The 14,932-nt window shown below is 38.0% G+C and overlaps 1 long non-coding RNA gene across 1 annotated transcript in view; it reads right to left on the bottom strand.

The window, feature by feature from the left end:
* The window catches only part of LOC107833554 (uncharacterized), a 24,854-nt gene extending 10,545 nt beyond the window's left edge, over window positions 1-14,309 (bottom strand). Inside the window, exon 1 of the long non-coding RNA XR_001659318.1 lies at window positions 14,265-14,309. This is a non-coding gene — a long non-coding RNA (uncharacterized LOC107833554). The remainder of the gene's footprint in view (window positions 1-14,264) is intronic.
* Window positions 14,310-14,932: the final 623 nt, after the last annotated feature.

Here is a 14,932-nt window from a genome sequence, read left to right on the forward strand (position 1 = left end):
CTACTTTTACTTGAGTAAAATTTCTGCATTTTCTGCCCACTGAATGAAAAATAAACATATTTTAAACAAAAATTGACCAAACACAGACACACACCTGCAGTTTTTGTTAAAGTTTCATAAGCTTTATATTGAAAGAAACTGATGTGGAAAATTTTTCTTTTGCCTGATTTAGTTATTTTTTGTTATTTATATGAATAATTGTCATTTTAGTCCTTAAAATACCTAAATTTCCACTTAACTTCATATTTTGGTCCATCTGATGATGTAATATTAATATTCAAATATTAAATTATAATTTTATCAGTTATTCGAGTAGACTTTTTACCAAATACTTTTTCACAACTTGAGTACTTTTTAGGCTACTTCTTATTTTTTACTCGACTTGAGGTCAGAGGTAAGGTACTCTGCTCACCTCTGACCTCTCAAACGTGCAAAAGATGGCTGACGCCAATAGTAATCTACAACCAACTAACACTTCTATATCCATAGTCTGACATTTGGTCATCAAAACATCTGCAGGGATTAGATTGGCCACTTATTGCAGAACAAAATGTGTATTTTATAGTTTAGCATACCTATTAAACACATTTTCTGTTGGGACTTGTCCAACAGAAATACTTGGACTAGACAGACTGAAAAGGCTGATTTTCAATACATTTACACACTACAAAAACACAAAATCTTACCAAGTGTTTCTGGTTTAATTTCTACCGTAAATGTCTCAGCACAGTTGAAATAAGAGAAACTAATTTACTAGTAACTTTTCAGCAAGACATAACAGCTTGTTTTGAGTTAATAATTACTTAATATTGATGAAAAAGTTCTAGTTTCACTGGCTGAATGTTTCAGTTATTTCACAATCATTACCTAGCAACGCCAGCCAAGCTCAGCACGTTACCTAGCAACCCAGTTCTATTTCCACTGGCAGATTATTTCACTTATAAATTTCTTATTTTTGAAATAATCTGCCAGCAGAATTTGTATGGAATTGTTTACTTATAACAAGCTCCTACATCTTGCTGAAAAGTTAATAAGTTTGACTTATTTCAAGTTTACTAGTATATTTGGTATACTAGTATATTTACAAGAGAAACTAAACCAAAAATACTTGGTAAGACTTTGTGTTAATGTGCTTCTTTAGGTCACCAGTTGCATAAAGAACCTTGATTTCTATCACTAAACTGCACATAGAAATTGCACTTAATCATATTTCCAAATGTACTGATATTCTCATAGAATAGCGGGAAAAAAATGAAAAAACAAAAGCAAAGAAAACAATTCAGAGACAGTTTTACATCATTAATTGATGTAAAATATAATTAATAAATGATGAATGACAATAAATGCTCCTCCTTATAGGATAATGTATGGATAAACCAGAAAGCGCCAGCAGTGATTCAGAAAACGTGACGGCACCTGAGGAAAAACGGCAAAGGGAACTGAGACGGTGCCAGGTTTTTGACTCTGTTGGAAAGGTAAAACGTGACAGTTGCTTCAGCGTTGCTTCGACTGTCAATCTGCCTGCAGCGAGAGACAAAAGACACGTTCAACCAGAACAGGACCGAACTCTGCACGTCCGTCGACGTGACTGTTTTATGATGAGTCACTTCACCTGGAGTACAGAACACACCCACAGCATCTCAGTACCATGTTTATTAACGTGGTTAAAGGTGTAAAATGATTTAATTAACATCCCTTCACAAAAAAGAAATTGGACTACTTTATTTGCTTGATTTAATTTATTTATTTTTTGTTACTGGAGTACTTTTGACTAAACAATTTCTTATAAAAATAATTCATTAATATTGATGGAAACTACTATTTCTTCTGAAAGATTTCTTCACTCATAACCTTGGAAAATGTCTTAACACCTTTTTAAAGTAAATATTAAGGAATTATTGACTAAACACAACCTCCTATACTTTGCTGAAAAGTTAAGTGTAAGTTTGTTTGTCTTATTTTCAAGCGAATTAAGATATTTACACTAAAAACAAGAGAAAAATACTTGGTAAGATTTTGTGTTTTTGCAGCGCGCAGATCGAAGATGAATTGCAGGAACTCCAGATTGGATAAAATATTTGTTTTTCTCAGAAAAAAAATTGAGACCCACAGAATGTCATCATTGACAGAGGAAAGTAGGACAGAATCAAAATATGCTAAAATACGAAAAACGATAGCTTAGTACAGGACTGACACCTGGTATCAGTCAATGATTGCAACATCCCTAAATTAAAATCTTCCACTGATGAGGAGAGAAAATAAACGTCTCAAAGAGTCAAGAACCATTTGGTAAAAAGTCTATACAAGTACTGAGTAATTATCAATTACTAAATATTTACCAGTCTGTATCTGGTGAGTTTTTGGTTAAAACATGTTTGCTTTTCATTCAGTGGGTAGAAAATCCGGAAATTTACTCAAGAATAAAAAAAAATACAGCATAGTAAAATTACTCCTAAAAGTAAATTAAAAAAAAAAATTACTCAAGTAAATGTAATTGAGTAACTGTAACTACCAGAGGTGGACAGAGTACCCAACAATTGTACTCAGGTAACAGCAGCGATACGTCAACATATTTTTACTCAAGTAAAAAGTAGTAAAAAAGTATTTGGTAAAAAGTCTATTTGAGTACTGAGTAACTGATCAAATGATCAATACTCTAATATTTAAAAATTACATCATCACATGGATGAAAATATCAAAAAAGTGACTAGAGTAACCTGTAATAACTCTGGTGTCGCATCAACAGCGGTTATTTTCCATCCACTTAATGAGACGAGGCGTCTGATAAAGCCGCGGTTCGGCTCAGACTTGGAGCAGCGTGGGGGAACCACCAGCTGCCTTATCTCTGTTTATTCAAACTTCCCACCCATTCCAGCACACGCCCGCTTTTTTCCTCCAATAACAAACCAATAAAAACTCCAAGAAATCCCTTCCTAATTGTGAAGCTGAGGTGAATGAAGCGTGGACTGAAGTCTCGGTTGGTTTCTGTCTGTGCTCTTACGTAACTGCGCCGGTGAGAAACCTGCTTGCTGTTCAAACAGGTCAACATCACGTAGGATTAGCGGCTGGCGGACCTGACCCACATACCGAGACGCCTTCCTGCAAGTACACTGCAAAAACACATAATCTTACCAAGTATTTCTAGTCTGGTTTCCACTGCAAGTGTCTTAGAACACTGAAAATAAGAGAAAACTAACTAAAACATAACTTTTCAGTGAGATATAGAGGCTTATTTTAAGTCAATAATTCCGTAATATTGATGAAAAAGTACTACACTGAAAAAACACAAAATGTTACCAATTATTTTTGGTTTAATTTCTAGTACAAATGTCTTAGTAGTGATAAAATAAGACAAAACAATCTTACCTATAACTTTTCAGCAAGATAAAGGCTTGATTTAAATGAATAATTATTTAAAATTGATGAAGTTCTAGATTTTTTGGCTGAAAAATTAACTTTTAACAAGACATTTTTCCCATAAGTAAAATAATCTGCTAATATAAATGGTAGTTTTTCCTCAATATTGAAGAATTATTGACTTAAAATAAGCATAAGCCTCCATATCTTGCTGGAAAGTTACTTTTAAGTTAGTTTGTTTTACTTAAAGTGTTCCAAGACATTTGCAAGAGAAACTAGACTGAAATTGCTCCAAGACTTTTTACAGTGTAGTTCCACTGGCAGATTAACTTCACATGGGAAAATGTCTTGTTATAAGTGAAATGATCTGCCAATAGAACTAGTACTTTTTTGTCAATATTTAGAAATCATTTACTTAAAACAAGCTCCTATAGCTTGCTAAAACTTAACTTGTAAGTCAGTTTCATCTTATTTCAAACGTATTAAGGCATTTGCACAAGAAAATAGACCAGAAATACTTTGTGTTTTTGTAGTGTAGCTGTCGCCTCCATCTCTCTTGTGCTGCTTTCACACTAATTTGTGACTCCCTTTGCTACAGTGAGGCTCAGAGTTTTGTAGAAATAACAAACGGCAGCTGCTGATGAGACGTGGCAGAGATCCAAGAGTTACTGTGAAACCTGGCTCAAGGCCTCAGATAGACTTTCCATTGTTCTCCTTATTGTTTGCTGACATGACTCATCCCAGAAAAGTGTTTGGTGATTGGCTGCATGAAGCCTTGTGTCTTGCTTTGTGTTCTTTTCATTTGTTATTTTGAGATAGTTCAGTTTCTGCTTCTCACAACATCTGTCAACATTCAATCCTTCATGTTTCTGAGCAAAAAGTCGATGGATGTTTGTGACCTTACGTACCATGACATTAAAATGGAAGCAATATTTTCCACTTAAAGGGGACCTACTATGCCAAATTCACATTTTACCTGTTTGTGTTCTTCCATTTGGGTTTCTAAAAACAGCCAAGACAGTTAAAAACAATTCCCTAAATGTTTTTGGAAACAAGTTAATGGTTTTGGTGTCTGGAAAATTAGTTTTTTAAAACCTCCCTTTTGTTAAGTCACATACGAGTACTCTTCTGTTGCCTAGCAACCCCAGCAGAGTTCTGCCCATCACCTAGCAACCCCAGCACAGTTCCGCCCATCACCTAGCAACCCAAGTTGAGCTCTATCATGATTTGTCAGCTGGTTTTACTGCTGAATGTGCACAATGGCTGCTGGAAAAGACATGTGTTTTTTATTGACTTACCATTTAGGATGTACTTGTTCCATTCATCTTGGTTGTGCAGGAGGCCAAACTGCTGCTTTTCAAAGATGTAAGGTTGTATCTGTTTTCAGCCGTTTTCATGTGAAAGTGTAAATGTTGAGTGGGGGTGGGGGGGCTGGCCAAAGCAGCTTATTTGAATTTAAAGTGACAGGAAGCCCTAAAACAGCTCATTCTGATAGGAACTCAAATTAGAGACTAAAATCTCATTATCTAAGAATGATTTTGTGCAAGAAATTACCTGAACATATTTCGTATCACCCATAGACCTTTCCTAACCTGTTCAAGGAAGCATAATAGGTCACTTTTAAAAATGCCACAATGAAAGTTAAAGTAGAAAAAGTGACAGTTAATGTGTCACTTTTTCCCTGTGGTCCAACAGCCATCTGCAGAAATACACCACTTCCTGTTTCAGGAGGTTTTTGAAATGGTTCATTTTCCAAACACTAAAAAACATCAACTTATTACCAAATACTGGCTGGATGCTTTTTTAAGGACTCGGGTTGGTTTCAGAAGCAGTTGAAACCCAAAACGGAAGTACAAAAACGTGTGAAATTTGAATTCTGCATATTAGGTCCCCTTTGACAAATATGTAAAAATTAAATTTTTAGAAGTTACCACCTGAAGCTCTAAGGCAAAATGGAGCCAACAGATACAGGACAGAACTACAAAACATAATATGTTACCAAGTATTTTTGATCTGGTTTCTAGTGCAAAGATCTTATTTTACTTGAAATAAGACAAAACTAACTTACAAGTATATGTTCAACAAGATATAAGTTTATTTTAAGGGAATAATTCCAAAATATTATGAAAAAGTCAGTTTTATTGGCAGATTATTTAACTATACATTTTTCTAATGTTATAAGTAAAATAATCTGCCAATAAATCTAGAACTTTTTTTATTAACTTTAGGAATTATTCACTTAAAATAAGCCTCAGTATCCTGCTGAAAAGTTACTTGAAAGTTTTTTTCTTATTTCAAGCAAAATAAGATCTTTGCACTAGAAACCAGATCAAAAATACTTGGTAAAATTTTGCGCTTTTATAGTGGCAAAGAGCCACATTATTGTTGTTGATCAGTAAAAGGCACTGAAAAATGTCATGTGGTCTCTAAATCATTTTTATTATTCTAATTCTTTATTTCTGTTTCATTAAAGCTAAACACTTCTGCTGAAAGAGGTTAAACACACATTTTTCTCGAATATTGGTAAATTCTGCCTCTAATACCCACAAAGGTTTTCTTCTGAAAGACAAAGTGTCACTGTCAATAAATATCAAATGGGAGATTCCTTTAAGTGGGCGAGATTGCTAACAGCTCGAACATAAGTAAAATCCACAATCTAAATCAAAAGTTTAAGGGCTGCGGGGGAAAATGCTCGTCACCGCTCTCGGTTTTGATACGATTGTTATTTCTGTGGATTACTAAGTCAGTGACACTGTGGTTAAAACAAACCCGCTCTGATTGATTCCTACACCCAAACCAAGACTTGGAACAAGATACGCTGCCTTTCTAAATGCATTTATTATAATGTGTATTTTGGAATAATAAATTTCCTCCCCCCCGTCTGTCAGGCACAAAACAAAAACAAAGTGCCATTTTCCAGCGGCTGCTGATGAGGTGACATCAGTTTCATCTCATGGTTGTGGCCGACATGTGCACAGGTGTCAGGAGGCTGTGCGTCATCGTGGGGTCTCTCTCTGCACACTCGCTGAACCTAAAACCACAGGTCTGACTCACTCTGCAGCTCCTCCTACCATTCTTGTTGTTCATAGCCTCTCTGTTGTTCCCTGACCCTCACCTTTGCACTACTTTCTCTCCGGGGTGAGCGAGCATCACCGCCTACTCACATCCCCCCCTGTCTTCGGTATTTTCCTTCGTGTTTTCTTTTATCTAGAGCCGGAGCGAGCTTCCTGCCAAACAATTGAAGGAACCCGGCAGTCAGAGGTGCCATGTTCTCCCGACCGACTGTATCTCTATTGTATGCACAGATAGGACACACAAACTCATCCCACAGCTGGAGGGATGAGAGGATGCAGCAGGAAGAGCTGCTTCCTGCTCAAAGGTTCATGGATGATAACCGTCTGTTTACTGCAAGTTTGGTTAGAATAGTTTCTCCGTTTCTGTGTATTTGTTAGATAAATCTAATACCACGAGTGACGCTCGATTTCCTTTCAGATCCAATACTGAGTAGAATTTGCTCTTGGAGTAATAATAGTATATTCGTATGTAATTTGGTGGAGGCTCAAAGCCTTGCGGTTAGTTTCTCACTTACCAAAAGTGGCAGGTATAACTTTCCCATGAGCTTAGAAAGCATTTTTAAAGGATCCACCACTGATTGAACATGTTGGCCTAAATATGTCGTAGTCTTTCTCTTAACCTAAAAATTGTTGTCACAAAGAGATCATAAATACTTTTTTTTCTTTTCTGTTTTTACAAATATTTATCTTTTACGGAGCCAAAAAACAAATCCTCCGTGTCCCGTTGGGGTCTCCGTAATTCTATTCACCTACCAAGGTCGTGAATTTTTCGTTTGCGTAATGAATGTACAGTTTGAGGAAATATTGACCTGAAACCTATAAACCAAACGCGAGACGTCAAGGTCGTGGAGGCTGATGAGAGCCGCCCGCAAAACATCTGGATTGAGGAAAACTGCCTCCACGCTTTTACGCCGCTGTACACACGATATCGGCTAATGAGCTACTGTTTGCTCCACTAGCTGGAGCTAACGCCTTTAGGAGGAGCCAAGACTATTAGCAGAAGCTAACGCAAAATCAAAACCAATCGGAAGATAATGAATGGATGTTTAAAGGGAAAAACTTTATAAAATACAATTTTTGATATGTTAGGGAGAATGTTATGATGCCGACGCTTACCGTAAACAGCTTGAGTTGAAAACTGGAGCTCATTTCCGGTTAGCATTTTCAAGCAGAAGCAGCACAAACACCTGCTTTTTTTATCCGACTTCCTCCTCTTCATCTGTAATTTCCACTCGTAATTACTTCATTACCTTCGATTTAAACACGCTCTGGTTCAAATTAAAAGAGCTAAGCTTTACTTATTAAACAAAAATTACTGTTCTGACCGTATTAATGTCTATGGTTCTGACTGACGGGAGCTAGCGCCTAGCATAGATCCACTACCCAGAATGCATTGCAGCATAAACAACGTATGTAATATTTCTTTATAAAACCTAATTTTTGCTGTTGCATATTAAATAAAAGTTTCTAAAATAATGTATATTTATTACAATTAATCATAAAACTTTTTAATAAACAAAATCAGCATTTGAAAACTATTTACTCAGGTTGTTTCTCTGAAATTAAATATGTGTTAATTTTTATTTTAATAATACAAACACTTTCACTGGTGTGCAACTCTTCCAAACAACTATCAAGTTAAATGTATATGCTGAATTAATGCAAATAGATGAAACTCTGAAATTAAAACCAAAATGTTAACAGATTATGACCATTGTTTAATGTGGAAAAGTTTCTTTCCTTTTAAACGTTGCTTTTCTTTAGAATAAAATCACTTTTGCTTTATAAAATTAGGATAGACCTAAAGCTACAGCCTCTACCAAAGAACCTGCAGCACATTTTCTTCTTATTCTTATTTGTTGAATGATTGCATTCAACAAACGATAGTATGCATGTTGTTTGCATAAACGAGTTTGTCTTCAAAAGAAAAGCAGAACCAGAAAGGCCGGACCTGAAAGACAGCGCATCTCTAGAGTTAACCCTGAACACAGTTTGCTTAATCATTCAATTGCACAATGATCTCCTACCTTTTTAGAAAATGTCAGACATGACTTCGGTGATGGTCAGGCCCTGAAATAAGAGAGTGACCAGAACCGTAGAAATAAAGCCAGGGTGGAATAAACACAAACAGGTCATGAAGAGAGCCACACAAACAGATATAAAAAGGTTTTGGTTCTGGACGGCAGATTTAGACCGCTGGGTGAGGTTAGGGGAAAACCTACGGCCGCTCCGTTGGACAGCTCTTTGTTTATCGGCTGCATTTTCTCCTGCATTCTGTCGCGGTCATGGTGACTGTGTAAAGTTTGTCTTTTCTAAGTATCGGGTAACCACGCTGCGAGCTGCCAGCTTTCTGTGTTTGTGCGTATATGCCTCAATACCATAAGTGATTATACCCCGTTTTGGAATAAAAAAGTGTGCTTTTAAAAGAATGATTTCATGGGAAAATGTAGCGCAGCGTGGACACGGCTCCTGACCGATGTTCCCCGAGACAGACGTGCAGACTCAGCATGCCGACTTGGACTCAGACACGCTGGAAAGCAGCTGGAGGTTGACCCCGGGTCAGCAGGCCGCTGCGTTGATTGGCAGATGCTTTAACAGGCTCTGATTGGCTCTAAGCTCACCTGTGGCAGGCGGGATGCAGAACCGCCAGTTTCAGTAACAGAACCTGTCACACACACAAACACTGCAAAAACACAAAATATTACAAAGTATTTTTAGTCTAGTTTCTATTGAAAGCATCTTATTACACTTAAATTAAGAAAAAACTAACATGCAAGCAACTTTTCAGCAAGAAACAGAAGCTTTTCAGTCACTAATTATGTAACTGTTGACTAAAATAAGCTCCCTTATCTTGCTAATAACTTACTTGTAAGTTAGTTTTGACTTATTTCAAGTGCTAAGATAATTGCAATAGATGCTAGACTGAAATACTTGGAAAAACTTTGTTTTTGTAGTGCAACTCCCAAGATGTTTTTGCTAAAGAAACTGGCTGTTTCCAAAAATATGAATCTAAGTGTATTAATGTAAGGTTTAGTGGAAGAAAAACAACTTTTGCACTGAAAACACACAATTTTACCAAGTATTTTCAGTTTAGTTTGTACGGTAAACATCTTATTAAACATAAATTAAGACAAAACCAACCTGGAAGAAACTTTTGAGCAAGAAACAGAAGCTTGTTTTCAGGCAAAAAATTACATATTGATTTAAAAAAAAGTATATTAAGGATTTATTTACTTAAAACAAGCTCAAAAAGCTTACAAGTAAGCTATCTTATTAGCTTACTTGTAAATTAGTTTTGTCTTATTTCAACTATACTGAGATAATTGCAATACAAAGTTGACTATTGCAAAGTAGCTTCTAGTCTACTTTGCAATACAATAAGTAAACTAAAAATGCTTGGTGATATTTTGTGTTTTTGTAGTGCAACTCTCAAGATGTGACTACTAAAGAAGCTGGCTGTGTATTAATGGAAAGTTGAGTGGAAAGAAAACGTGCTACACAGCAAAACCTCTTACCAAGTATTTTTGGTATAGTTTCTAGTGCAAATATCTTAGTAAATTTGAAAGAAGAATTAACTTTACCAAGAATTAGGAGCTTCTTTTGAGTCAATAATTACTTAATATTGATTTTATAAAGTATCAGTTCCACTAGCAGATTATTTCACTTATAACACGAAATGTTTCCCATGTTATAAGTGAAATAATCTCCCAATGGAACTAGTACATTTTCATCAATATTATCTAATTTTTGACTCAAAAGAAGCTCCAATATCTTTATCGTTAGTTTTTAAGTTAGTTGTGTCTTATTTTAATAGTAGTGACACATTTGCAGTAGAAACCAGACCAAAAATACTTGGTAAAATTTTGTGTTGTTGCAGTGTATGCGAACAATACCACCCCACCCTTTACGTCTCACACTGTGTCCCCAAAAATTTAATCCATCCAGAGTCCATTAGGAATGAAGACGTTCTGTTTGATATGCAGAGGAATTTCCCTCTCTCCTGATCTCCAGGACAGAGGAAGAGAGCGCCGCACAATGTTCCAGTTAAAAGGACTTGGTCCCCATTGAAACTGGGCCCTCTGAAATCCCTGTAGATCCCCCGGGGGCCCCCATTACGGTTCTGGCCTCAATAGACGGAGCTGCGATGCCGAACACTGGGCCTCCTTGTATTCAGCCGGCGCCCCAGCCGAGAGCCATTGACAAGCCCCACAATGTCCCGAGCGCTCCTTTACAGTAGAGAAGGGCTCTTTTCTCTGGACACGGAGAGGAGGACCTGCTTTTTCACAAGGAGCCTTTCCAAAGGAGGCATCTGCAATCTGTTGCTTACCCCTCAACTCACAGAAGTCTCCCCTTCAGCCTTTTTTTGTGTGTGTTTTATTGCAAACTGGACGAGAACAAATCGACCATGAATTCCTGAGCGCCTGGCAGCCGCTGCCCGCTCCGGCTCCGCAAACTTTCTCCTGCACCGTCCCTCCTTTCAATCTCCCTCCCTCGCTCTCTAACTTTCTTTTGTTGAGAAAAAAAAGCCGCTCTCCCCCTCCTCTACCCTTTTACTTCTCTCATGTGTATCTTTCAACCGATTCTCTCTCTGTGACTGAAGAGCCGAACCGTTGAGGGGGCTTTACACTGACGTGCTGAATGGGAAATTGTTTCGCAGAGCATCAACCCATCTTGCATGCAATCCCAGGCCATCCCTACCATCTCGAGAGCTTAATAAAGATAAAAAGCAGAGGGGGGACAGATGAAAGTTGTTGGAAGGACGATGGTTTAGATTCATTGTAAATATACAAGAAAAATTTCCAATATAAAACTCAAATATTCTGTTACAATATGAACTCTGTTTGGACCGTTTCTGTTTACCATTCTGGTTTGGCCGCCATCTTTGTTTCTGAAGCGGATGTTATGAGTTAACCGCTTGGAACTAATTTTAATCTAATAAACAATTAAATCTACAATTAATGATCAGATAATTGTTTCAAAAGTTGTGGTGCAAAGATGTTTACTGGTTTCTAAGTTAGGCTTGGACAATAAATCAGCAACAATATGTACTGTGATAGATACATGATCAATATCTGTAGATAATACATATGCTGCAATATTCAATATTCAATACACTGACCTATTCACTGGGTATTCTGACTTCTGAGCCAGAACCGCACAGCATTCTGGGAGATGTAGGCAGAGGAAAAGCTTTAGCCACTCAACCTCTCACAGCTAGCTAAGCAAAGTTGGTGAAGTCAACAAACTCACTTACTCTTTGGTTACCTAGCTACTCACTCATTCTTTGGTTACCTAGCAACAACCTGTTGAGTAACTTGCGCAGCAGCAGTTTCAGGTTTCCACACTGCGCCTCATAACGGCTTCAAAATAAACAGCAGCAGAGTTGAATTGAAACTGTGGATAAAATAGTAAAAGTCACACTAACTGGTTTGGACGTATTTTAAATATTAAAAAAACAACAACAACAAAAAAAAATCAATAACTGTCAATATGAAACGTTAATATGGTGGTGAGATTTCCAACCATATCGGCCAGCCCTAATCCAAGTATGGTTTCTTAAAAACACGTGACATATGGACGCTCGCTTCGCTGTGAGATGTTGGGTGAAGAGAAAGCCTGGCCGCCTCTCCACCAAGGCCACTCTTATCCTCTGTCCTCCTCCGTCGTTCTCTGTAAAGCCCAGGGGATCAAGTCATCCAAGGCCACTGCTCTGCGCACATCTGCTCCGCCGGACAACCAGGCCAGCCGGCGAGGCGAGAGGCCGACTCGGGGCCGACTCGGCCCCCGGTGGTCAGGACACTTGGCTCTTGATGGACTTGGGTGGCTGACGGCTGGATTCAGGGGGGATTAGATGCCTCAGAGCGGTGCTCAGGCTTCCATGGAGATACTGTCGTCCAGTGTTTACAGCCTCCCAACGGCGCGTCGGACCTCTCCTCCCCATCCGTCTATTCCTCCACAGGCCCGCTGCGTCCCTCCTCTTCTAATGTAAATGTCGGGGGCTGGCAGGCTGGAGACTGGGGCTTGTTTTGGTGATTCTCTGCTGTTCTTATTGGACTTTTACAATTTCAGCCTTTCATTTTTTTAAAACTCCCTCTTTATCCTTTCTCCTTTTAAGAGGTTCTGTCCAGCCAGGCCGACTGCCCACAGAAGGGCCGGTGTTTGTGCCATCCGGCTTTCACGCTGCCCCCAGTTAAAGTGAATGGCAGAGTGCAGTCTGGCCCTTACAGAGAGCACCTGGTGGTGTTCATGTGCCAGCTCGAGGATTGGCCAAGAGACGCCTGAACAGCTTATTTGTCTGGAAATGAGTCCTTTCTTATTTTATAGACCTTCAGTCAACAAGGACAGATTATGGCATTTTAGAAAATAACTGGTAATCCAATTCAATGTCATTGTCAGAACAAGTGATGGTGTTTACTACAGGAACTTTTAAGTCTCTAGTTTGTAGATTTTTAGGAAATTTTAAACACATTACATCTTATGATATATCAGAAGTTTTTGGACAAAACAAAAAGGAACATTTTTATAATTTTAATAAAAATAAACAGATTCTAGTCTGTTCAGAAAAGTCATAAAACACCACAGGTCTTGGGGATCCACAGGGTGAGGTCCTCGGATTAATGCTTTTTTACTGCAAAAGCAAAAAATCTTACCAAGCATTTGTATCTACTTTCTCGTGCAAATATATTAGTACACTTGAAAATAAGACAAAGTTCACTTATAAGTAACTTCTCAGCAAAATAACCCAACTATGTGAAATTACGAATCCAAAGGCTCTAAGACATTTTTGTTTGAAAATTGAGGCTCTGTTTTACCCAAGCCTCGTATCGGCATGACCTGTAGGCATCCCAGGTCAAAACCACAGCTGACCAAAAAACACAAAGATGCATCTCACATTTCCTGAAAAACATCTTGATCATCTCGTGGACTGACAAGAAAAATATGGACCTTTTGGTGTCTGCATCCAGTTACATCACCATGTTTGACAGCAGAGAGTCAAACATGGTGGTAGTCTGATGGTTTCAGACTGTTTTTCTTTTACAACCCATTAAATCTGCTCTCTAGCAGACAATCCAAAAGGAAATGTCCAACCAAACATTCATCACCTTGAGGTTCAGCACACTTAAGTTATGCAGCAGGACAATGAACCAAAGCAAACCAGCAACCTCATCTCTGAATGACTCAAAAAACCTAAAAACTACAGTTAATAGAAGTTTGCAGGGCCTAGTCAAAGTCCTAACTCATGGGCTGTTTGTCTGTCAATATGTTTTAATGGCAGCAACAGAGAATAAACCACTTGCAGTCCTATGGCTGACTGGTCTGAATAACAATCTGTCACTTCTACACGAAATCCAGGTTAGGATTTTTTCTATGGGCTAAACAAAACATGTTCATTACATTTTTGCACAAAGTCATTCTTAAATAATTAGGTTTAATGAGATTTCTACACGCACACAGCTGGATAAAACGTGTTGCAGATCCGCCTTGGTTGCTAGGTGACGGGCAGAACTCTGCTGGGGTTGCTACGTAACAGGTGGGGCTTCTCTGGGGTTGCTAGGTAACAGGTGGGGCTTCTCTGGGGTTGCTAGGTGAGGAGCAGTAGCTACTTATTTCCAACGTTACATTCAGAAGGTTTTTTGTAAATGGCTCATTTTTCACCAAAGGACATAAAATTATTGCCAAAAATCATTTAGGTGATTTTTTTTAAAGTTAAACTTTTCATACTGCTTTTAGAAGAAAAACAGCACAAAACCCAAACAGAACCACAAAACAGTGGAAATTGCATAACAGGGCTCCTTTGACATGTCGATCTTTACGGTGAAGCCAGTGTCTTACGTGATAAAATGGGTCGACTTCAACCCTCCTTGCAATCTCAGTCCTATCAGAATAGACAGAGATAAACACAAGTTATTGTTTAAGGAAATGATGTTTCTCAGAACTCATGAAGTTACAAATTTTCACAGATTTTTTTATCATCTTTATCACTATATAGGTAAATAGTGGAAAATCTATGCAAATTAAAGACAGTCTTAAGATAATACGCAAATTGCCACTCAAAACCCCCTGGAGAGGTGCTTTCTTTCTTTTAAATTAACATTTCATATCCAACTTTCGATTGTCACCTCGGCACGTGGCTCTACATGTGACCATTTGCTTCTCGGTAATCAGCTCAGTTTTTACTTTCCCTGAATCAATCAAAGATTAAAAGCCCTTGTTTGAGTTTTCAGTGGTTACAATGGTTTTACCAAGAACAAAGTGAAGAAATTAAACTTTTTGCCAAAAAACTGAATCAATCTGCGGCCTGAAGGTGATGACTCATGCGCTCGTCTGACACGATTTTTATTCTCTTTTTTCAAAATCTGTAAGAAACAATGAGCAGAAAGCAAAACAGTTTCAGCTGCACTGACTCATTTTGAACCACGCTAAAGCTACAGATATAGTCAAAGAAAGAAAACACACACACACACACACACACACGCACACACACGCACACACGCGCACAC

This window comes from Poecilia formosa, unplaced genomic scaffold, assembly GCF_000485575.1.
Source record: "Poecilia formosa unplaced genomic scaffold, Poecilia_formosa-5.1.2 Scaffold406, whole genome shotgun sequence".
Classification (NCBI taxonomy): Eukaryota; Metazoa; Chordata; class Actinopteri; order Cyprinodontiformes; family Poeciliidae; genus Poecilia; species Poecilia formosa.